At 39.3% G+C, this 25,178-nt stretch overlaps 1 long non-coding RNA gene across 3 annotated transcripts in view; it reads left to right on the plus strand.

Annotated features, from left to right (window-relative positions):
- LOC112159743 overlaps positions 1–25,178 on the plus strand; it is a 131,608-nt gene that overhangs the window by 54,188 nt on the left and 52,242 nt on the right. Inside the window, exons 1-3 of one of the 3 annotated variants that reach the window (XR_004948207.1) lie at positions 257–371; positions 2,337–2,572; positions 2,798–4,257. This is a non-coding gene — a long non-coding RNA (uncharacterized LOC112159743). Of the gene's footprint in view, positions 1–256; positions 372–2,336; positions 2,573–2,797; positions 4,258–25,178 lie in introns of those variants that run through there. The other 2 variants (XR_002921531.2, XR_002921530.2) reach the window with 2 other exon arrangements.

The following is a 25,178-nucleotide window of genomic DNA, read 5'->3' on the forward strand; positions in this document are numbered from 1 at the left end:
TATATATATATATATATATACTGTATATTTATTTCCCATTTCCCACTCTTTAATCCCTGAAAGTAAAGGGATAAGCGCTTTATGTATGATGTCAGCAGTTTTCATGTGCCATTTCAAATAACCGTCTAACTTCTCCGCTCGGCAATTCTGGGAAATCAAAGTGAATAACAGTGATGAAAGTGAACAAATGAAATCAAATAAAACAGGGTCACACATCACTGGAAGGGCAACAAATGGGCACCGGATTGGAAGTAATTCTTTTTTCCCTTGTGTCTCAACAGAAATGGGGAAAAAACCCATCAGTTCTGGTCAAAAAGCAAGTTGTCACTTTGCCGAAGGCTTCGCTCTCCGCTCCGAGGGGGAAAATATAGGTCCGTATAGGACTTTGTGTGACAGGGGAGGGTCACTCATTTTAATAGAAAAGGACAGTTTAAGAAAAAAAATGCTGAGCGACTTGTTAGTGGTTTGGTGTGCATGAAAGAAAAAACTCAAAATAGATTAACAAAAAGTTTTTCTTGTCTCGTACTTGACGCAAAAAGTAAAATAAAATCAATAAAACTGGACCAAAAAATTAAGAGAATGTCTTCAGTTCTTAAAACTCTTTTATTATTTATTTTATAGTTACAGAAATACAGCATTGTTTTCAACTATTAAGCTATTTCTGATTTTTTTCTAGTTTTTTTATTAATGTTTAGTTTTTGCTTTCTTATTATTAACAAAAAGCATCACAGCCGATTTCTTTCTCTTCCTCTTTTTTTTGATGCCTGTCATGATAAAAACACAAATGTTTGGAAGATGAAGATACGCACTACACTAGTGTTTGTGTCGCTTTATTCCCTGCAGAGCTATTCACACTTCTGACAGTTAACAGCTGTCCCATAACCACATCTGGAGCGAGCAGACAAACAACCCAAAACAAATAAAATATATATCTTTAACAGTCATTCAGATGAAGATAAAGACCTGAAACGGCAGTGTTGGCATGGGAGGCCACTACATAAATTTTCAAAATTGTGCCCGTACAAACTGAAAGCCAGATTTATTGCTGTTATCTGAGTCAGAATATTTTGTATATTTCATAAAACTCACAGTTTCCTGGGAAATAATGTCAAAATTGGCCCCAACAGAGTAAAGTTAGCATCCTGCCCAGATAGCTGAGTGGAAAGGGGAGGAGTCTAAAGCTGATCATTTGCAAAATGCTCGCTAAAACTGCTAGCCAAAGGGAGTTTTTGTGTGGAAAAAAGAAAGAAGGCTGTTTGGAAAGTAACTTGATATTAGAGATTTTCTAGATTAAGTTGAAATATGTGGGTAAAGGACGAAATTATGGCTGTTTGCTACATTTAATAAAATGTAGCTAGCAAGCAGGATTGGGTTCTTGCTAGCTATAGCTATATGAACTTTGCTATTTAATGTTATGACATTGGTGGATTAACTGAGGTGTTGGGGGAATGGAGGAATAGGTGAATTGTTATATTCTGTGGTATTTCTTGGCTAAACTTGAGTTGCTTTTTGTTAATTTATATCTAAACCAGCTTTTATCTCTCTCCTCATCTCTTCCTCTGCAGATTGACATTGTCAATAAACGTAAACCGTTGGTGGAAAGTTTAGTTTGTCCTGACATTTGTTCACTTTAACTCTCCATTACTTTATTTGTCTTTTCTCCATTTCAGAGACTGGCATTTCTGACCATCTTTTAGTACTGATATTGTTGGTTGTTGACTGATTAACAGATTCTTTCACGCTCTTTTTAGTGGGAGGGGTGTGGGCTTCGAACAAGCCGGAACAAGCTCACTCCTGATTGGATGACAGTACTTCCTCTAAAAACGTGACTCAGATAGACTCAGACGAATCGCTGTCCATGGGTTTCAATCGCGGTAGACATATCAGGAAGTGACGGGGAAGGCTCTGGCCTGATTTCGCGAGGGTGGAAGGTAATGCATTTCCTATGGGGGACCTCAACGCTCGAGATGTCCAGTTCTATTTACACGGTCTATGGTTACAACTGAAAAAGTTGAGTCTTTGTCAATAAAGTTTGACTTATTTGCAATCTCCAAAAAGCTTGTTGCAAATAAAAGAGACAAACAAAAATGCTAGAAAATCTTCCCATCAACCTCTATGACCAATCACGTGCCTCTTGGCTCCTTTAGGCAATTTGGGTTCTGTGGTAACCACTTTATGACTGTGTTGTTTTGCTTAGTGCCCCCAAATATCCCAGTGAGCCTTACAGTCCTTTAAATATAGCTTTTTTTTATTTTGTCACTTATTACTGACACATTTACTTGTGCGTTTTCATTTTGCCATTCACCACTTGTGCTTCTCTCCATCCTTCTCTTCAGTGACTACCTGGGAGATCCCACAGATGTACAGTTTATCTTCACTGGCAAGCAACTTTCCCCAGTGTATGTGGGGAGAGGGGAAAGGGGGGAATCCTGATACAAGCTGGAGACAGGAGTCCGTGGCCACCATGTTCATCACGAGAATACGGCCTCACCTCCTCTCCGATGATCCAAAGTCTTCCTGACAGCGCCCCGGCATGCAGCCTGCATGATGAATCACACAGAGCGGGTAAACAGTAAGTATTACCTGTCGCACTGTTGATGTACAATTACATGTGTGTTTGGGCCCGCGGACATGACAGGCTAATGTGGTAACGGCCCGTATTCTGCAAAATGTAGCCGCAAAAGACAGACAGGAACACTCCTGCTGCAGTTCCAGAGTGGGATTGACAGTGAAACAGTGGAATTGTATGTTATTTTTTTCATTCTCTTCTATGTATTTGCTGTCTGATTTCAAACAGGTATTTTTATTTTTCATCCTGACTGACATTCAGCAATGGCAGATTGGATATGAGTCATCACTGAGAGAAACAGGAGCAGTGGTAATGACTGAAGGCCACGGCCCTGTGGGGAACCCAAACCTACTGCATATTCACCCCCCTCACCCCCCTCACACCCCCAGCCCTGCAGGCCTGGCACATGTGTGACATATAATTGATTCATTAATAATGCGAACAGATGTTTCTGGTCCAGTCTGGCGTCATTCCAGCTTGCCAGCATTTCCCCGCCACAGCTTGCCCAACTGCATCCTATTAAATGCTCATTGACACAGAATGGAAAGAAGGTGATTTATTTTTAATCCCAGACCGCGCCAAGGCATATAAGTGGTTTAGCCTGGATTTGTTGTAGATTTTATGCAAAAGCTTGACAGGGACATTTTCGGAACACCGTGCTTTGACTTGATAGAAATGGTCAGTTCATCTGTGAATTAGCCGATCATGCTGATCGGTGTCTGTCTCAGGATTTAACTCAGAGGTCTTGATTAAGGAATCGACTCATTATGTGCTGCAGGTGCTGGACTCATGTTAACGTTTGTGTAACAAACAGCATGTCTCCACAGCAAGGCAACACAAATGGCTCTAAAACTCTTATTGGTGAGAATCTGGCATCTTTTCTGGAAGTGTATCATTTGGTGTCAGCGTTGGTCTCAAACCCACAAATCATCTCAGAAAAGTATGGTTGTTTTTTTATATGTTCATGTAAAAAAAAAAAAAACTTGTCAGGTGGGTTTCTGCTGCTTCACGGCTCAGGGATCTTTAAAATCAATCAATCATAACCTACTTTAATTAGATGGTACGTTCGAACTGCAGCCTGTAAAGTTTTTCACCAAAGAAAAACTTATGATCCAGTCTTATTCGTGGTTTGAATTAGGTGTGCGATTGTGGCCCCTATGACATGTAGCGACCTGTCCAGGGTGTATCCTGCCTTCACTCAGGAGTGTCCAGGTTAGGCTCCAGCATCCCGTGACCTCGAAAGGGACAAAATGAAATTAGAAAACAGTTGGATGGAATTAGGTATTTGTGTATATTTCAGTTTTCTTGCACTGTTGTCTGTATTTCTGTCAATCATTGGTTGTACAGTTTAGACAGCACAGGTTTCAGTATATAGGTGGTTTTTGGAGGTTACCCAGTCTTCACTGCTTCACTTTGTTAATTTAAAAAAAAAGAATTTTCAAGTCAATTTACAAATGAATATATCAAATAGATTTGACATATGGATCATTTTTTAGTTTATTATTGTATTTTTCCTTGTTTTTTTTTAATTGCTCAAAATAAACCAACCAATTTGGTTACAAGATAATCCCAATGTTGCCATTTTTATCTTCATAAATGCTAAATGGTTATAAAGGGCTTTAGAAAACAGTTTCATATAATCCTCTGATCAAAGATTGATCACTTTACCTCTGCACCACCATCATCCCTCATCATGTAGTAATCGCCACTCTGGATTTTGTACTCAAAATCATCAATAAATAGGAACACAAACCCAGAAACCTGTTTGACCTGAACTGTCTGAAGCGCTCCACCGTCTCCACCTGCACCTTAGGGGTGACTAAAACCAGGACGGGACAGTCTCTACAAGAACATCGACACAGAGCTTGCAGCAGAAAGGCGTGTTACCCAGCATTTCTTTTGCTCTCTTTAATTTCTCTTTGCTCATTCTCGTAGATCCTGGAATGCTTCCCATCTGAACCTGCATAACATTATCAAAAATGTCAGGATCAAAATTTACCGCAGTCATTGCCACCCGTGACTTAGGAAATGCACCTCAACATTGTGACTTTTGAACTGACTACAGTTTATCTTTGTGAGCTACATACTGTTTTCTGATCATTGCCAATTCAGGCGGAATGAAGCTTATTTATCAGGAATGTGAGCATTAGGGAACGGGTCACTCATAACAGAGCAGACATGCAGTGATTCTGACTTTCATCTCTTCATCTTTCACTTTTTTGGTAGTAGACGTTTACTACATAGAAAAATATTACATTCACTCGCCATTGACCGTATAAAAAGAGGCGTACACAGTGTGCATCTGTGATCCAATACATTTTGAGGATAACTGTGCAAAAAAAGCAACTTAAACAGGCCAAAACTGAAGAACCCTGATTGGTAAATGAATGCTAACAGATAAAAAATAGTATCTAGGACTCTGTGCTCTGTTATTTGTCTGAATCATAGACAAAAATGTAGTTAACGGCTAATCTTTGAAATCACAGAAAGCCTGGAATGGGACGAGCATGTTGACTTGAGTTCCTTCACCCCATCAACAAATTAAACAAATTTGGTGGGAAAGTAAACTTTCTAAACTTTTATTCAGTTCACCTATGGGAACACGCACCTGTCAATCATAATATCTTAAAAAAATTAAACACCAGTATTATCAAAACGTGCAACTTGAAGGAAATCTATCCAAATCTTTACTTTCATTAAAAAGAAATAACAGAATATACGGTAAAAATTGATTTTAACATCAATCCGATTCATATCATAATATGTGGTTCACGATCCGATTCATAGTCGATATCGGTTCAATTTGAACGATCCGATTCACTGACCTAAAATTGAACTAGGACATCTTTAGCCAAAACTTAGAGGTAAATACAAGTCGATTAACAACTAGCCTCAGACAGATTAATCTGGTGGGGTTGTAGGACTAGAAATTCATTTATCGATTAAACCGATTGATTGTTACACCTTTATTATTTTGGTGTAAAATGTCATCATGATTATTTTCCATTTGAGTCAATTGTTCCCTTTTGCAACTTTCCTCCATTGGATATTTGGGGAGTTTCAACATTTGTATTAGTAAGGTCTGTTTATCATCATAAAACACCTTCACCCTGTCACATCTTAATATCCATTCAAAGAGATGTCATCTTCTCTATAGCTCAGGACACTGTTTCCTTTTTTTTTGCTACCTTAATTCTTTTTAATTTAAATAACCATCTAAAACAAATGATTTCTTAAACTCACACAATCATTTAGAATACAATCACGTTTTTAGACTGTGCTGCTTGAAGCTTGAGCATCACACTCGGTTCAGAATTTGCTTTCTCTATTGATTTCTTCAGATTACTAGAGTTTTCTCTGCAATTTCCACTTCTGACAGTATTTCCAATTAAATATCCAATTAAGATGCATCTTTACTGTTTAAATAAACCTCATAATTGTTGCGTTTCATTCACACACTGTGTTGTACAGACACAGGGGAACTCATCTCATATTTTCCTCAGTATATTGGAGTTCTTTGTCGTCAGGAAACATTCTGCTTTTTTTTAATGGTTTAAATGTGTGCAGTCGTACATCTTTTGTTAGTAGCTTATAAAAACAATACCCCCCGCAAGACCCCCCAATCCCCCTGCCCGACATATTTGACTATGACAAGGTCGTGGAACAAAAAAAAAGACCTTAACTGTTGATTTGCGTTTTAAAGTGCGTCAGGACTCTTTGACATCGCTGCACACCTCCACATAGTCTCTTTTCTCTGTGTGTGTTAATAGCTTGTCAGAGCAGCCTGACCTCAATCCTTTGCTATTCAGTCTGAGGCCAGAAAGAAAAAAAAGCTGAGAGCTGAATGACGCAGAGAAAAAAAGCCTATGAAGGAATATGGTGTGATGAAAATGTTTGAAATATCAATATCTACCAGAAAGAAAATACTATTAGTCTTATTAAAAATGGGGCATTTTTTTGGTCATTTCATGTCACCAAAAAAATCCAGTTTTGGTTCATTTCTTTAAAGGATGTTTTTCCAGAAGCTCAGTGGTTCTACATATGTGTTGTGGACACTTTATTTTTCCATTTATTGTTTTCAGTTGACTCAGTGAATTCTACTTTAGCTCCAAACTGCAAGGATGGTTTGATCTGACACTGATGAGCCATATTTTTCAGACTGTGTCACACTTTTGAGAGAAATTTATTGAATCAAATATGGGAACATGGTAAATGGTGTATACTTGTATAATGCTTTTCTACGTTCCTTGAAAGCCCAAAGTGCTTTATAGTCACCGTCCCGATCACCAAACACTGGCGCCAACCTATAACCACCAAAGGCAATGTGGGGTTCAACCTGCAATCTTCTGATCAGAGGTCGACCGCTCTACCTTTTCTACACCATTTCAAGATTTTCACCTTGAAAGGCCACTTATAATAGCAGAATGGCCAACGACAATTGACTGAATATATGCACACTTCACTACTGCAACACAATGATGCTTATTTAGCTTAATGAAACTTTTTCTCTCTAATCTTCTAAGAAAGATTTCTCCTTCTTTTTCCAGTCCTGGTCCAGTGGGGTAAACACACCAAACAGCACAGACTATTCTCATCCTCTAAACATTGAGATTGACTGATTACAGGTTTGAGGACTGTGATGGTAATGAGGGGACACGCTTGAGTTGGACATTTTCCTGTAGTCAAATGAGTTTAAACTTGGTGCAGGTCTGTTTCATTAGCTTGCTATTTTATTTATAATTCAAATCCAATTTCTTTTTTTGGTTTTCTTTTGTTTTCATAAAGTAGTTTTCCAAAGAAACTAGACCTGTTGTGAGGACATTTGTAAACATGCAGAGATTCATTTTGGTTTGAAATTGAATTAGTGATCCCGTTGAATGTATTTGTAAAAACACTGTTGACACACTGCAGTATTTGTGCTATAATACAAAAAATTAAAAAAACAATCAGGAAAGGCAGATTAACTATGACGAACTAAGAGATCTGTGTTTTGCAGTCTGTTGTTGAAAAGTAAAATTTTGTAACAACATATGTGTGTTTTAGACTAATAACTATGACCCATAAACCATATCGCAGTGACATCACTTATTCATAACTAACTGTCGAAAGTAAAAACAGATCATTTCATCCGCAATAAAAAATAATGGGATAAAAGAAAACAATTATAAAAATATCATTTGGTCCACGTTCTGCTTAGACTGTACAATACTTCAGTTTTCATTAATATTCTTGTCTTAATAGAAATGTAATATGTATATATCGCATATCAATGAACATAAAATAGTTTTGAAATAGTACAATTATTTATTTATTAATATTATTATTATTATTTATGTAGATGAGAGTTGTTGGAAAATGTGTTGCTCTTTTCTGAGGTTTTTGGATTTGCTTCAAATTTGGGAAGGGAAGGCTGATATAGACTTAAGAAAACAGACATACACAAATTTTTAGAGTTTTTGCTTAGAACAAACACTTCTTTTGATGCTATTTGTGTCAGAAAAAAACTGCATCCACTGCAGCCTGATAAAACAGTACTTTGAGAAACCATTAAGAGGATGCCATCTCTGGCAGTCAAAAGCATACGTTTTGGGCCGATGATAGGCTCCTCATGTCCTGATAGCCTGAATGACCTTTTCTACTAGTTTATAGTGGCTCACTCTGTCTTGTCAAGTTATTTGTTGAGTTTTGTCATATTTCACTTTGTACTGAAACAAACCATGGCCGTTTTCCTCTTCGCTTTAGTGTAGCTTATCGTTTCCAATCTTGTAATAGCTTTCCTACTGTCATGCTGTGCGTGACGAGGCAGACCCAGTTGCTGGAACCCGGAAGGAGGATGTGAGACTGGAGAGGTTTAAATAAAGTTTTATTGTCCGTGGGGAGAATGGCGTAGTGTCCGGAACCAGGATCGAAGGTGGACGCTTGGGAACGAAGACTTGCTGCGGACTGGAGCGGCCAGGTGGAGTAACCAGGTGAGTCCGGCAGCCGGTGCGTGGAGTGGTGAGGATCGGCGTGGTCCAAGACGAGATGCTTAGGCGAGGCAGGACCCAGGTCGGCACATGGGAGGAAAAGACCGGGTGAGGCAACGAACTGGCGAAGAATGCTGGAGAGGGCTCCTCTTAAATAGGCTGGAGTGGAGGTGATGAGTGCCGACAGCTGGGTCCAATTAGGAGGTGGAGGAGGAGCGCAGGAGGACCATGACACCTACACATGCCGGAACATTAGTTTTGTGACAAATATTAGTGTGTATGCTGCTCCTCAAAGTGTGACAGCTTTCTCTTTGAAAGATGGAGTAGAAATAAAATTAATGATCAGTCTTGTTACGCTAAAGTAATTCTTAAAATGGTTTAAAGGGATTTTAAAAAGGGGTACATTTATCCCACAGAGATGATTTGCTTTTTCCTGGTGAAAGAACACAAAACCCCACTAGTGGCTGTTTCTCCTCCTTTTTATCAGGTTTGTTTTGCTTTATAAAATCAGCGTAAATGTAAATCTTCAAGTTTCAGTTGAAATGTTTTGTTGCAAAAACAACTTTAACGGTTACGCAACATCCAAACTTTTTTCAGACAGCTTTGAACGTCTGAGGTCAGACACTGAAATCATCAAACCGTTATCATTATCGCCTCCGGCTTGGGGACTCATTGTTCCTTCACCACTGGTCAGCCTGCAGCCCTGGCCGCTGATGAATCAGAACTGCAGTAATCGGAAGGAAAAGAGGTTGAGATCAGAAATAGTTGCGGGGTATGTCTCAGAAAGTAAAGCTAAAGTCATCTCCAGCAACAGCAGACTACACTTAAACCTTATCAGGCAATTGTACATGCGGGGAATATCAGTATTCACTGAGCTGAAAGGATAATAAGTATTGTACCCAAGAAGTGAGGGCTTTTGTTCTAATGGGATGGAAAGGAGAGGCTTTAGAGCTCATAGTGACGGACTAATTAATCAGTCTCTGTAGCAGTTTCCCACAGCTATCCATTAGGGTTTCATTCAACAAGTCACTGGAGCCTCAATCGCCTTTCCATTGTTGGAAAATAGGTCCATAATAATAGCATGATTGCGGATTGATCACTGGAAAGCTCTGAAGGGAAAAAGCATGTGGTGAGGAATAATGATGCCCTGTGTGGATAGCCTTCAACAAAGACGTTTGATACAAAATTCAGGAGTCAGAGCCATTTTGAATTTGTTCCAAATCAATTATGTTTTTCCATCAACGGGAAACAGCTTGACAGCTGCCATAAAACATTTTCATCACGCTCACTCAAACTGTGTGTATCAAGCGCAATTCTTGTTGGGAAGAACTACTGCTAGGAGCCGCCTTTGTTTCACATATTAGACTTGAGCTTCTTGTTGTCAACAAAGCAGATACTAATTCATCGACCATAAACTAAAATAGAGTAATGTAAACTATCTAAAGTTCTATGTTTGGAAGAATTGGTTACAAAAAAATCATGTTTTTATTAGTATTTGTTTTTTTTCTTTTACTTCCTGCTAGAGTTTAACATTTGGGGTTTCTCCAAACAATGTCTTGACAACGGTACATTTTACAACTATAAATGTGTTGGTTGAGATCAGCTCTGCCTGTTCACAACCAGTTGACACCCTCCATCGTCTAGGTAAGCAATCACCTCTTTTCAGCTCTATTTCCAGTCCGTGTTCGCACATCTGACACCAGGATTTCTGGATTCTTACTTTGTCTCTTGCAAATGTAATTGATGTTGATACCTACGTTGATTTTAACTCTGTTTTTGTTCATGATCTGTATATTATGCCTAAAACTACATTTATACTGCTCTTGGCAATGCAGATTTAATTAAAGATCTTTGTAAACAAGTGTAAATGCACATTTTGGACCTCAGCATTAAAGTCCCCCTATCCATCCATCCATTTTCTTGACCGCTTTGTCCCCTTTCGGGGTCACGGGGGTGCCGGAGCCTATCCCGGCTGCTGATGGGCGAAGGCGGGGTACACCCTGGACAGGATCCCCCTATGACATTTTTTTAAATTAAAATGTTCCCATTAGTGTTTTAATTATGATGATAAAGTTTTTAACCCAAATTCCACAACCTAAATGTCTTAAAAAGCTGTTTTTCATGTTGATCTGAAGCCTCAGTTTCCAAAATGTCCTCTGAGGGGGCGTGGCTTTTGGAACTGAGCTGAGTAGCCCCGCCCCTGATCCCCCACTGCCTGATTGTCATAGCTCTGTGTCTCGCTAGCGTAAATCTTCACCGCTGCTACATAACAATGTCAAGCAATATCAGTAATGTCCAGCCGTATGGTTCTGATCCAGATGTCAGCTCGGATGAGGAAGTGAAGATCTTCATGGATCAAACTTCCTCCAAAAGCCTGATTCTTTCTCCTTCCAGTTCACTAAAGACTCTTTTAGCTAATTATTCAATGTTTATTGATGTTGCTGTGATTAAATGCTTGTGCAGCAGAGCTGATGTGACGTAAAGAAGGCTGATTGATTAAAACAGAGCCAGCCTGCAACAGTTTGATTGACAGCGATTTAAAAGGAGAAATACTCGGAAATGCAAAAATGAAATTAAAAACTCTTGCGTTATTGCATTGCTGCAGATATCGGGTTCTAGATCAAAACTGGCCATTGAACACACCTTAAAACTCAAACCAGGTTGAACTTTGACCAATCTAGGACTTGAGTTGGGTAGTGATGTTTGAATGACATTCTTTTTTAATTCATGAAAATGCCAACCATCTTCAAATTGATCATGGAGGAGAAATTATTTATAGTGGTTTGTGCCCGTTGAAATTCTTTCCTATGTCGGAACAGAACTACGAAAGAAAAGCCTTAAGCAAGATTTGTGTCAGGAGTCAGAGCTCTGACTCTCCCTCTGGTCACCGGCGGGAGCAGTCTCCAGTTCTAACTCACCTAATATCAATCTGACAATCACCCACCTGCTCCTTAAGCAGCACATAGAGCATCACTCAGTGCAAAGTATTGTTTAGTGCCCCCTTGCCTGCATTACTGAGCGTTTCATTCTGGACCTGATCTTCTGTTTCTGACCCTGTTCCATCTGTTCGTCTGCTGCCTACCCTGACCTTCACCTGGACCCCGAGTACACTAATCTCTTCTTCGATGACCACATGCTCGTCAATGACCTCTGCCTGTCTGATCCTGATCTAGTTTTGTGGACTTTTAGCTGTCCACAAAGCTAAACGTCTGAACAGGAACCTTAGTTACCTTACCAATAAACCTGCTGTCTACCCGTTTGTGACAATTTGCACCGTTTTGACATTTTGTATCAAGACTTTCCTAACTGTAGAGGCCGGACACGGCTAGTAAACAGTAGAAAATGTAGAAAGTAGAAAATGAAAAAGAAGAAGAATCCCCTTCGTTTGTCCAGTGTGAATATGATATGCTAAAAGCACATTCAAAAATGTGCTTTTAGCAAGTTCTTGAACGTGTGTCTTAACTTCTGTGCTTGTCTTGTTACTTTAAAACTTTTACCTGGGATTCCTTCATCTAGAGTCTGTACACATATTTATGTTTCAGAAGCTGTTTGAGCTCAGCTCAGGAGAGAAGAGTTCTCAAGTGGAGTGTTCCCAGTTGTTATTCAGCCACTGTTGATTCATCTCATCAAAGCCTTGTCTGTTCTGACCACCAACACTCCACAGATGCTAGTGTCACCCATCTACAAGGAATACAATAATGCAAAGTAAACACTATAGTTCCCTTACTTCTCTGCATTATATGAAATTTTCATTAACCACTCAAGGCGTACTCTTGCCTCACAGTGACAAGGTCGTGGTTCCAATCTCGGCTGGGTCTTTTCGGTGTGGAGTTTGTATGTTCTCCTCATGTATGTGTAGGCTTTCTCCAGATGGTGCGGCTTTCTTCTTGCAGTCCAGAGAAAAAGGCATTGTGGGTCAACTGGTAAATCTAAATTGTTTTTGAAGTGTGACTGTAAGAGTGTGTGGCCCTGCAATGGACTAGCAACAAGTTCAGTCTTACAGTAGTGTCCTCATTAATGCAGATCTAGCTTTAAACTGACCGATTTGCTGAGACTGTTGAAAACACGACAGAGGAGCAGAAGCAGAGGAAACTATCTGGAAGATTTAAAAGAAGCTTTTTGTTCATCTGCTGGTGTGGGCCAGGACTTTTCAGATAGAAATAAAGTTGTTTTTCTCACTGCTGAAATGTGGTTTGTTTCTCTGTACCATTGACATTTGTATACACAACGTCTCACTTTTTTTTTTTTTTTTTTTAATTCCAGCGCTAACCATGGAAGCAGCAGAGAAGTAAAGATTTACATTTACAGTCCCAGCCATTTGGCTAAGTTGTGCTTGCCAGTCGTATTCTCTCACTTTAAGTTACAAGCCCAGAGAAAACAACTCTCCGGGGCCTACTTTGGCAGTAATCACTCTTGGCGCATGTACTATTTCAGCAGAGTCAGTGCCGTGTTAATTTAACAGTTAGCACAGGATATAAAGTAAATCAGCTGTTCCATGAACTCTCTAAAGCAATGGTGCATTTTTTTTTTTTTGTCTGTTATTGTTGTGGCAATTTTCTCATGATGGAGGACATAGATAAAGAAAATTAAGCTTCAAATTGCATTTCTGAGTATTTCTTTCTGATGCATCCATTTGTAGACGACTAGTTCCTTGTACGTCTTTGTTGTCCTCATCCAAGCTGACATCAAAACGTCTATGGCTGGATAGCTCCAACACTCCTCACCATTTTTATTGCACACTAGCTTACAGGTGTGAGAGGTTTTTTTTTGTTTAATTTGGGCTAAAAAAGGCATAATCATAATTGAAAGACTAATTTTACACAAGATGATCGGAGTGATCGGATATATCACCAGTGATACCTCTTTGACATACTATACATTTTTTACCATTTACGCGATCAATGTGAGTCAGCTGATTCTGACGAGACAAAAAGACAGAATCAGCTAAATTTACATAGATCATGTGAGCACTTCACTACTGTAAAGGACTGTTATCATTACTAGAGCTGCAGATCATGATGTGTTACTTACATAGTTTCACCAAAATCTAACTGTAATACCTCGATTCAACATGTAGGGGGCAGTTTATTTTAATTTGTCAAACATTTAGCAATGACCAACAGACAGCACTTTTAAATCCCTATTTATAGAGGTGAAAAGCCAAAAAAACGTTTATTTGGGGTTTGGTTACCCTTTAAAGGGTTAACTATGAAATGGCCCCACATTTTAGTAAAACAGTAACACTGAAAAAAAAATTTAAATAAGCGTTATCAAATAAATACCCGAATGTTACGAAATATTTAAAATGGCTTCTAGTAAGCCCCGCCTTAACTAACATCCATGACCAAAATGGCTGCCACAGGAGCCAAACAGGTAAGAATTGCTTGAAAACTTTTGAATAAATAGACTTTAAGAAAATACCGCCGTTAATTAACTCAAATATAAGTTATAATAACACCAAAATGGTTGGGTTTTTTTTTTGTTTTTTAATCCCCAACCCCTCACAACAGTTATTTTAATGCATTGGAGGTCATTATTTAAGTGTCTGGACATGTGACTGAGTAGTATGTAACAGCTCATTTGTATAGCTGTCAGATATTCATACAGAATGAAGGAAATAATCATTTTAACAAAGGCAAGAGTTTTTGAGGGAGCAACGCTAAAATTAGTCAATGCTAGTCACTTTGTTTGCTTTCTGTCTCTTTGTCACTTCAGTGTTTTTAGAAGTTGTTTTGTCACGCTGTTCGGAAAAAGTACAACCAACCAATTAAATTGACATGGTTCAAAAGTTTCGCCTTCAGTTTGATATTTTCTAGCAGGAACAGTGAGTGTTCTTGCTCTGTGGTATTTTTTAGCTCTCCTAGTGTCCACATTTACATTTAATGTGTACTTTCTTCTTAAACCTGTTAAATCAGCCATATATGATACACGTGTTGTTAAAGCTGTGTGACATTCTGACTCTTCAAGGCATAAAAATGAGGAATTCATTGCCAAATCCCACAGTTCTTATGCAATTGTTTTGAGAAATTGTTTTATGAATGTTTAATTTTTACATTTTATTTATCATTGCAATAATACTTGGTTATATTTTATATGAATAGAAGTAAAACAAAAAGTCAGTTTTTGGACAGTTGTGCTTCTTTCTTTGCTGCGAAAAGTTTGAGACTAGAGAATTTAATGTGAAGAAGAGAGGAGCTTTAAACGAATCAGTGTCCGAGTCTATCAGCACAAACTTTGGCACACTGAGAAATATCCTATTTGCGAACCGTTCAAATGTGTCTGGCTGTGTAAATGTCTGTGAAACCCTCCTTCAGGAGTTATTACCTGCACACGAGGCTGAAAAAATGATCAAGTTAGACAGAGTAATACCGCGGAAAATTAGATTGAAGACAAGTTGTCCGGAGTTTTATGGTGATATCAAACTGAACTGACTCTGTAAAGAAAACAAAACTAAAGCAGACTGATTTTCATCTTTTTAAGCCAATTTTCTCTACATTTTGTTGATGAAAATAATCTAAATGTCAGATGTTTGATTTTTTTTTTGTGTGATCACCTTCTGATAGACATATAATGATATTTGACAAAGTTACATTCTTGGTGTGTATTTAGACTGGACACATTTAGTTCACTTAAAGTGAACCAGAGTTGGTTTCCCCTAATAATCTGGAACAAATTTTCAGTCTGAATACACCAAACTGGACCCTGATCTGGGACCAAGAATCGCTTATAGACCCGTCTTTCAAGATGGTCTTGGTTCGTTTCCAACCGGACTGAACTTCAGTTTGCTCTGAGATTCCTGTCTGAATAGGCTCGGAGCAGAAAAACCCAAGAGAATCTGATTACAGAGAAAAAATACGGCGCCCTAAAATGAATTGCCGGAAGTCCGGAGCCGGAAGCAAAAAAAAAACATTGTTTTAAGCTTTCGAGTTTTTTTTTCCCGTTTCTTCTCTCTTTTATCGACCATTATTGTCGTTTTTCTCTATGACACTCAGCATTTCATCTGCTTTTTCTCTGGAGGTAATCGGGTGTAGTTATACAAATTTGAACACTTGTCAATACTGACTTGAAAGAAATGAAACGATTGGCGTTCATCTTGCACACTAAACTGTTAGTTACAGTTTATTCACAATTAAAAGCTTAAAAGCTGATCGTTCTGAAAAGGTTTTAAAATATCATTTTGAAAGGGTTTCATAAAGATAAGGAAATTTCCGTTTACGCAACCGGCTACAGTCGATTTCCACTTCTCGCAACAGATTGATTCTGGCGCCATCTTGCATCTGTGACCAGAGTCAGAAAAACTGGGCATGATGGCCACCATAGCCAGGTATTATGGGTTGTAAATGGATAGTGACATGGCAACCATGAGCCATAGAGAAACATGGAGCAACGATAAGACACAGCAACTCATTGAAATATGGTCAGATGAATGCCAGTTTATTCAAACAACTTTATTGTGATACACATTGCTTCTTGCACCATTTTTATTCCAATAATCTTGATGTCATTAACAGTTATCAGCGAACCATCTTCAGTAACTGCCTTGCAGTATGCCTCAGCTGTACCATAGTTTTTGTTCACCTTGTGGACTATCCCATAAAGGGTTGCCACACCAAATCAGCTTTCACTGATTTGCAGAGATTGTATGGTAGTTTTTACACCAGTGGCCCTTCTTGACAGAACTTTGTATTTTCAAGGCACAGAAAGACCCATATAGGCAGCATGGCGGGGGCTTGTCTACAAACCCCCAACCTCAGAATTTCTGCTCGCCAGTCCTACACCTTGCAAACTGGGTCATCCAGCTGCTAAAAAGTATCTGACGTTGTTACAGATGTTCAAAACTGATCAATGAAACACAAAGTTTGAATAAGTGAACTTTCATTTTTCCTTCTCTCGTTTCTTGTAATTCCTGGCCAATTACTGAAGAAATCTTTAATCACCCAGTTTTGTTTACAAGCTTTGTTTTGAAACAGAAATGTCCTGTTGAAATGCAGTCTGAATACAGACAAAGAGCAAGGTTCAGGACTCAATCCGGACCAAATTAAGCGGACCGGACCACAGATTTTCCAGTCTGAATTCACCCTTAAAGATCATCATTCTCTTCCAACACATTTTCTGTAAACCCTTGTAGTCATTCGTGCTTGTTTTCAGCACATTTTTAACACATGGATTAACAATTTCCCTGGCTCAAAGTTTGGCATAAAATGAAGGCAAATTGTCATATTTTTTGGGTGGCAGGAGTCTGTGGTTCACTAGCGCCTGACACTCAATAATGAGGGTTGAAGCTGCTTTGTAGTCTAACATGCTGCTTATTCTTTCAGACATGGCTGCAGAGTCAAATATCCAAACTGGATCGCTTGTTTTCTGATATTTTCATGTTAATGAAAACAAAAAAAATATATCAATATTTCTTTTATATTGTGTTGAGTTTTTACGTCTTTGTAAAAAAAGACAAATTTAGGTTTGCAAAGGAGATGTGAGTTCACGACCACTAGGGGCTGGCTTTAAGCAACTCTAATGTCAAATGACCCACTTTTACAACTAAAAGGCAGTTTGTGAACTTTCTATGCACCATATTGTTTTTTTTTTTTTTGTATTTACCATCACACTTTAGCATGATGTTGTGAATGACAGCTTAACGTCAAATACGTGGCTGTAGAAGTGCCCTAATGGGGTGCAGAGGTAGAGTGGTCAGGCCTGATCTGAAGATCAGGCTCAGTTCCTACCTGCTCATGTGATGAACTGTCCTTGGGCAAGACACTGAACCCACAGTGTTCCTGATGGTTATAGGTTAGCGCCAATGTTAGGCAGCAGAGTGTGTGAATGTGTGTGTGGGTGTCCTATGGGTCTTCAATGGAGGTAGTAAAGCACTATCTAAGTATACACCATTTACCATTTCAGACATGTTCCAACAGTTATCAGATTCTTTTACCCACCATTTTCTCGAAAGTTCTATCTCTGTCCTGGTAAGAACCATAGAAACAGAAACTGGTTTAATTGGGCTACAACAAACCAATGGGTCACATGATTGTGATGCTATATATTGATAGTAGGTGTTTGAGTGTGTAATTGGAGGCATCATACTATTCTAAATCTATAATTACAGAAATCTGTTTAGGCCTTTTATCTTCAAGTTGAAAACAGCTTCAAACGGGATAAGGACTTAAGAAAGAATAAATAGAGAGACGGATGTTAAACTGATGGTCATAACTTTAAGTGTCGAGACAGAGGTCTTCTCTAAATCTCTGGACTCATCCATCTGTGACTTCAGGGAGTGACGATGATCTTTCTGCTTGGTGTTGAAGAGCCAGTGGCCTGATGTTCCCCACATAATTACCTCATCAGCGATTTGTCGTAAATTTTTACACAGCCTGTTATGGGTTATTAACATCAGCTTATTGAAGTCTGTGCCCTTGAAATGTGTTTATGGCATTCACGGTGCACATATTTTACACTCGTCGGATGAATAACTATTTACCCTCGAGGGCTGTCAGTTCAAAAATGGCAAAAACTGTTGAAGAAGCTAAAAGTGTGGACGATAAATCTGAGGAATGGAAGTATGTCCGTTCAGCTGTTTTATACTATAAAGACAAGACCTTTCTTCCTTAATATATAGTCTGTAAGAACATTGTCATCTATCAGTAAGTCATTAATGTTATAGTGTTTAATACTTATTCAGAAAGTATGTTTTTTTAAAGGTGGAGGCCGGGATGATGTGTTTTAACAGCTGTGTTTTCTGTTGGGGGCGTTGACCTTGTTCAGCACCTCACTGACTTCTATTTGGATTTGCTTGTTGATAGATATGTTAGTAGGCACCTGGGGCCTTGTCACTCACCTGTTTTACTATAGGTATATATTTTTTTTTCTCCAGCGACTTTTATGGCAGTCTCTCTCAAATCAAGGAAGAGGCACCTTCTGCCTCTCAGCATGTCCTGTCATGTGGAGATGTCGTTACTTCAACTTTGAAGATTTACTTAAAAATCAAACACTTTTCGGTAACAGGTATTTGGCATCGGCACACACGCATTGGGGCTGATTGATTGACTGCCTCTTGAGGGGAAGCCGGAATTCACAAAATGCTCTGAGAGACATTAAACAGTCATTAAGTGTTGGGGCCTAATGGGCCGTGGGAACAAACACAACATTCACAACGTGTGGAAATTGAAAGAGAGAAGAAACTCTCACCTGGGGAATAAACAAGTTCCATTAAAGCTTTAGTGACTTTTTCACACTGAGGTAACACATGGGTAAGACAGGTGATGATGCTTAAACCGTCTGATCACTGAAATGTTGCGACCAAGAGTGTTCAAAGCAGAAACAGTAGCTCAAGGTGAGCACAACTTCTACACTTCCAAACATACACCTTTCACTTGATGATGTTAAGTACTCTTTTCATTGGCTTGAATGTTACTATTAAATGGAAACAGACATTTTAACTCTCTGGTCTTTTTTATGGACCATTACATTGTTGAGGACTCAAGCTGGGACTATTTTTTGGACTTTTGATCAAGATGACGTCATAACTCTATGAACTTACAGCCCAGTACATCTGTGAGGCTTTGGCACAACTCCAATAAGTTGTTTCCTGGTACTTCATTCTAGAATCTAAATGCTGGTCACCAATCAGCCCTTTACTTGACGATGCGCGTTGAACCAGCCGTTCCTTTCTATGACCTTTGACAAATCCGGACAATCTGAAAACTTGCAGCACCCATACTGGTACATGCAACAATAGTTTTTTATGAGTTTTTGTCTTCATTTTTAACTTGTTTATGTGTAAATCACTGGTTTAATACATAGGGTATAACATACACAATTTTAAACGTTTGACTTGTATTACTGCATATATTAACCCAATAGATGATGTTAGTGCTCAAATGTTAATGAAATAAAATTCTACAAGTTTCCTGATTCAACACGAAGCTGAAAAAATAATGATAAATAAAAATCTTCCATATTTGTATCTGCATCTGTTATGTGGGTGACGTGTCTGGGTTGCAGATTAACACTGAAGCTGCTAGTTTTTTCATGAAATGTAAACTGTTACCACACTCGCGGGTGTTTGGAGATTGCAGCACTGCAACCTGCAGGGGGGAGCATTCCTGAGAGCGGCACACCATGTGGGAGAGATACGGCCATCACTTCCAGCCATCCCTGCGGTCCTGGAGCAGGCCACCGCCGTGTTGAGCTGTGTGTCCTTGTTAGCATTATTGGCAGGTGGCGCATGAAGCCAGTTGTCCTTGTCAGGACCCTGAAGGCATCTTCCCAAACAAAAGTCCTGGAAACATCGCTAACTTCTTTTCAACCGTGAGTGGGGATGCCACTGTGGATCAGGGGAAACGGGCCTTCATTCTCAGCAACAAAACGAAAATATATATATAATAGTTCAAATAAAGCGCAGAAATACCATGGATTTCATGCCCTGACATAGAGGTCAGAAAGAGCAATTGGATAGCTCTGAAACGCTTTTCCCCGCCTGAGGAAAGGTTGAAAGGGCAGTCAGGAGTCTTGTACATTTCTTGAACACATTTATATTCAGTGCTTCTTTTTCTGTGATTATCTCCCACACAAGGTGAAGCCGAGCTAACACTTGCAACATCTAATTTAAGCCACCACTGTTATTCTTGCTGCTTCAAATAAACAGCGATGAAGCTCCAGTAAGGGCTTGATTTAAAAACCATCTGAGGGATTTGTTTGTTTGAAATCATTGTCTTAAATCAGTCATTCCACCAGAGGAAACATAGCAGAACACTGTATTTCCTCTGGAATCAAACGTTTTTGATCCTAACAGCAGGATGGAATCTGCTGCTGGCACTTCTCAAGAGTGCAACCAAAAGACTGATGAGAGGATCCTGGCAGATGAAATCCGTTAAAGCTGGCTTGGAACCGTATCCAGATCGTCAACCATTCATCAAGTTGGAGGCTTGGATATAATGTATAAATATACATGCAGATGTTTATTTGCTCTCTTCCTCTGGCAGGCTATCTTGAACAGATTGCCTCTCCTCAGCACTGACACTTAAGTGCTGACACATAGACAGATGGGCTGCTGGTTGGCCCATTGGTCTCCCGATGGCATCTACGAGGATGGATGAGCTCATTTTTAAGGTACAATTGGTCATCTAACAACCTGCTGTGTATTTGCTCGGTGATGTACTCGCATGGAACTCGTTTGCTCGTGGTAAATAACTTTAATTGTGAGCACATGCTGTGCTGAGGGCAAGAGCAAAATAAATAAATCTAGAAAGAGGGACGAGGAAAAAGTCAGAAGTGCAAACACACAACTCGACACTACTCTGTTTATCCCAGCTGATGACAGCTGAGAAACTGCAGGAAAAGATTCAAGCATCACGCTCGTGAATGGACCCCATCAGTTGGTATTTGTGTGGGGGAGGTTGCTGTGCCAGGCTGGAGGGGGGAAATCAGGAAGAGTTCCACGAATCCAGGCATTAAACTAATGTTCTGAGATCAAGGGGCCGGCGCCTCACAAGCTGTCTCTTTGGCGAAAGGCTATAATACGAACGGGCAGTGAGTGAGCTCTGGCATCGGCGATGGCACAGAAACGCAACACCTGCCTCCTCCAGGCTCCATAAACACATGCATTTCCATCCAGCCATCGCGTCCTCCACTTGTGATTAGTGTGATCAACAGTGGACGCAGGATGAGATGGATGTCTCTGGTTTGTTGGCTGGAGGGACGGTTGAGAGCCAGAGACAGAGGCAGTTATGTGTGGGAGCTAATAATTGGAAATGCCATTATGCTTTCAGCAAGAACACTGGGACTGGCTGGTAAATGTGGACTTGCTTTGTGTATCTAATCCCTGTCTTCAGCTTCTACTGACTTACTGAGGCAGATGGTAAAATGCAGCTTTAGGAGGACGTGTTCTCTTATCTGCTGTTGTTTTTTGTTTCTATGTTGCAAACTTCTAACCCTAAAACCATAAAATTTATGCTTTTTTTTTTAATTAAAGCGTAATTTTTTTAACATTATTCAGAAATAAAAATGCCACCTAATTAGCACATTGTCTTTGAAGCTACTTTTAGTTCATTGCAAAAAACACAGTTTTTATTTTAGCCAGGAATTTTAACCGAAAGGTGATTAACATCAACTTCTCTGATTCTTGATAATGGATTGGATCACATAAATTGATTCACTTATGTGTGTTTAAAAAAAAACAGGCCACAATTAAGAATAGTTTTTCACAGTCACATTTCAAAAGAATTCTGAACGATTTAATTTACAATAAAACAAATCTTGACCAAAAGCAACAACTCTTTGAGAACATAAGCGAAATGTATCAGTTTCTTTTCTCCACAAAGAAACAGTCCTCCTAGTTAAATTTAGTTTGATAAATTGGTCTTTTTGGTTTTTTCGAGGTCTGCGTGATATCTGCTTTAGACCAGGAGGGGCCTAAAGTCACTCCTCGAGGGGCAGTGTCCTAGGTGTTTTCCAACCAACCCTCCATTGAAGTTCCTCAACACACCTGATCCAGGTAATCAGCAGCAGATAAGGCAGGGTTTATGGAAAACCATCAGGAAACTGGCCCTCGAGGCCTGGATTTGGGCACCCCTTCTTTAGAGCAACAATGAAAATGGTTGTCTGTATCAGCAACTAACCCAAAAACCAACCTCTGTTGAAGCTCTATATGAGGGGTGTCAAAATCCAGACCTCGAAGTCCCTGCTGGTTTTCCAGAAATCCTGCCTTATCTGCTGTTGATTACCTGGATCAGGTGTGTTTGGCCAATTAGGAACTTCAATGGCAGGTTGGTTGGAAAACATGTAGGACAACGGCCCTCGAGACCGGAATTAGAGAACCCCTGCTCTAAAGTATGACTACGACTGATTGGTAGGTTGCCTGTTCGATTCCCACCTTGCCCACTCGTGTGTCGTTGGGCAAGACACTGAACCCCACAATGGTGGTTATAGGTTGGTACCAGTGTTTGACAACTGAGTCATCATCAGGGTGTGAACGGGATTGAAAGCGCTTTAGCCCTTAAAAAAAACGTCGAAAAGTATATAGTATAGTATAGTATAGTATATAGCACTGCTAATGTGAAACTATGTCTAAAGAAATCATACAACTTTAAAACATCATATTACAACTGATTTGAAAGAATGAAGACTTCGATCACCTTTAACGTCAAATGATTTCAAGCATCCCAACATATTTGTGTGCTAAAAAAATCTGATATTCCACATATCTAAACATGTAGACACATTCAATGACAAATTAAGAAAATAAAAGCTCTTTTAGAATTGGTTAATGTGAAAAACCGTCACAGCTTTAACTGATTTTAAGGCTTGCAGATGCAACATTACCTCGATACAGTATTTTATCAGCAGCAGTCACTTCTGGAGGGAAGACTGTGACCTAATAATTTAATATCAAAGAAGCTTTATTTTTATTCCCAGAGATGAATTCTTCCTGACACGCTCACTGGTGAAGCAAGTTTTTTTGTCGCTGCGCTCTGGAGTGTAGCCTTTCCTTCTGGTTAAATAGATATTTTTTCCCCAACTCCTAAAGACATCTTTATGTCGCTCTAATTTCATCTCTGATCCGTCTTGCCACATCAAATTCAAGCAAAAGTGGCGCTGAGGAAAGGGGAATGGATTTGCTGTCTTAGTGCCGTCACATTTAAGCCCCCTGACACTGAGAGTAAGGTAAAGAAAATGAAGGCTGGATGTCTGAAAGGTGGTGTCTCCTCAGAAGGATATGATCCAGAGCTCCTTTTCATTATCAGCGGGGCGTTTGGAGGGTGGGGAGTTGTTAGGTTGCACTCACAGCCGGCTGAAGATGGCTGGGAGATCATTTTCCACCAAACTAGAACTTGCTTTCCATTCCCCTCCTAAAGTCCCGGGGTCTGTTCTTGATGCTGTGGCTCATGAGAGACTAACATTCTCTCCTTGTCTGACATGAGCAATTACCGTCATCGTGGAAAGGTCAAGAGATGTTTTTAAAATGCAACCCAGGTCTCTGCCCGGCTGCTCCGCAGAAATGTTCTCATACATTTATTGGGGGATCAAATGAGGGATGTGCGCCTAATGCCAAGAAAAAAGCCTCGACACGCTGACATTTCAGAGCCAGGGTGAAAGGCTGTCAAAGGACGCTGTTGCACTCTGTCCTGCCGTCTCTCCGTAATCCTCGCTGCTCCGCCGTTTAAACGAATTTGCAAGTTGACGTTCTGACTTGTCCTTTAGGTGTCAAACTTTGAAGGAATCAAGTTCAGAGAAAGAAAGTGACTCGTTCGTTGCTGGTACCTGCTGATAACTGTGGATGGAACTGAATTTAGGAGAAAATGTCGCTTTTTTTCTTTTCTTGTGACCTCTTTGGAACTGAACAGAGGAAAGAAAAAATAGGAAGAAATCTTGAGGTAAAAGTGGAATGAGATCTCAGTTTTTACAAGAGAAAATGTAAACTAAGTATCACTTCTGTAAAAGGTTACGCTGAAAAATCATACTCATGTATTCTTTGCTCTATAGAGCAGTGGTCTGTTTTTTAAATTCATGTTAAAAATATGCCAAACTGAACAATGAGATGCATTAAGCGAGACAAAAGAGTCAAATCAGACTTTATTAACACTGTTCTCAGTAATTCTAGAACTTGTTTGGAGCACGCTACACAGTAATCATGTTAGAAGAGTTAGCAGCTTTAGCTTAGATTTTGTCTGCAACACTTCAAAAGATAGACTCATATCACCAAAACAAACGTTACTTGGATTATGCTAACTCCCAACCTTGCTAGTAATACGTATGAACACAGTCCAACACTTAGTACATTAGCGTCTGTACAATAACACCCCCAAAAAAAACGAATTCATATTGCTAAAACAAACATTACCGTGACTTCACTAAATCCAAAATTTGTTAGTAACACGTAGAAAAACCATGTTGCAACAGCGCTACATGTTAGCCACATTAGCAAATGTACAATAACAACTAAGCTTGTTTCCAACACGTAAAAAACACTGACTGATTCTGCTAAAACACACATTAATATGACTATGCTAACACCAATTTGTTAGTAACACATAAAAAAAATGATCTTACTGCGCTACATGTTAACCACATTAGCGTTTGTACAATAACACCCAACTTTGTTTGCACCTCGTATAAAACCCAAACGGACATTTGATCAGAGCGCTGTTTCCCTCTCAAAATCGCTTCAACATCAATACATTTAACTAGAATGAAGCAATATGCATGTATAATTACCTCTGGTTAATAGAGCGCAATGTTATTTATTTATTTATTTATTTTAAGTGTGGGAAATACAATAATGTCATTTTTTTTTTTAACTTATACAGTCTAAAAAAACACTTATTTAATGGTTTTGTCAGTGAGTGTGGCAAACTATAGCCGTTAATACCGGATATGTTGTCGGCGAGACAAAGCAACATGTTCTTCATGATTCCGTAACTCTTTGAGTGTTAAACACACTAAAGTCTTGCATATCAGCACAAGGTTGCTTTCACCCACTTTAGAATGTGATAGAATTACGGTAGGTTAATTGAGTTAACGGTTGAAGAGTTACAGTAGCTGAAAGAACGTCATCACTGGAGCTAAAACTCTAGTTTTAAAGGGTTGAAGATGTTTCTGAGCCCTTAATTGGCACCAAAATATTGAACAAATCCCTCATAAATGCTTGT

The sequence above is a fragment of the Oryzias melastigma genome, linkage group LG7 (assembly GCF_002922805.2).
Source record: "Oryzias melastigma strain HK-1 linkage group LG7, ASM292280v2, whole genome shotgun sequence".
In the NCBI taxonomy this organism is placed as follows: Eukaryota; Metazoa; Chordata; class Actinopteri; order Beloniformes; family Adrianichthyidae; genus Oryzias; species Oryzias melastigma.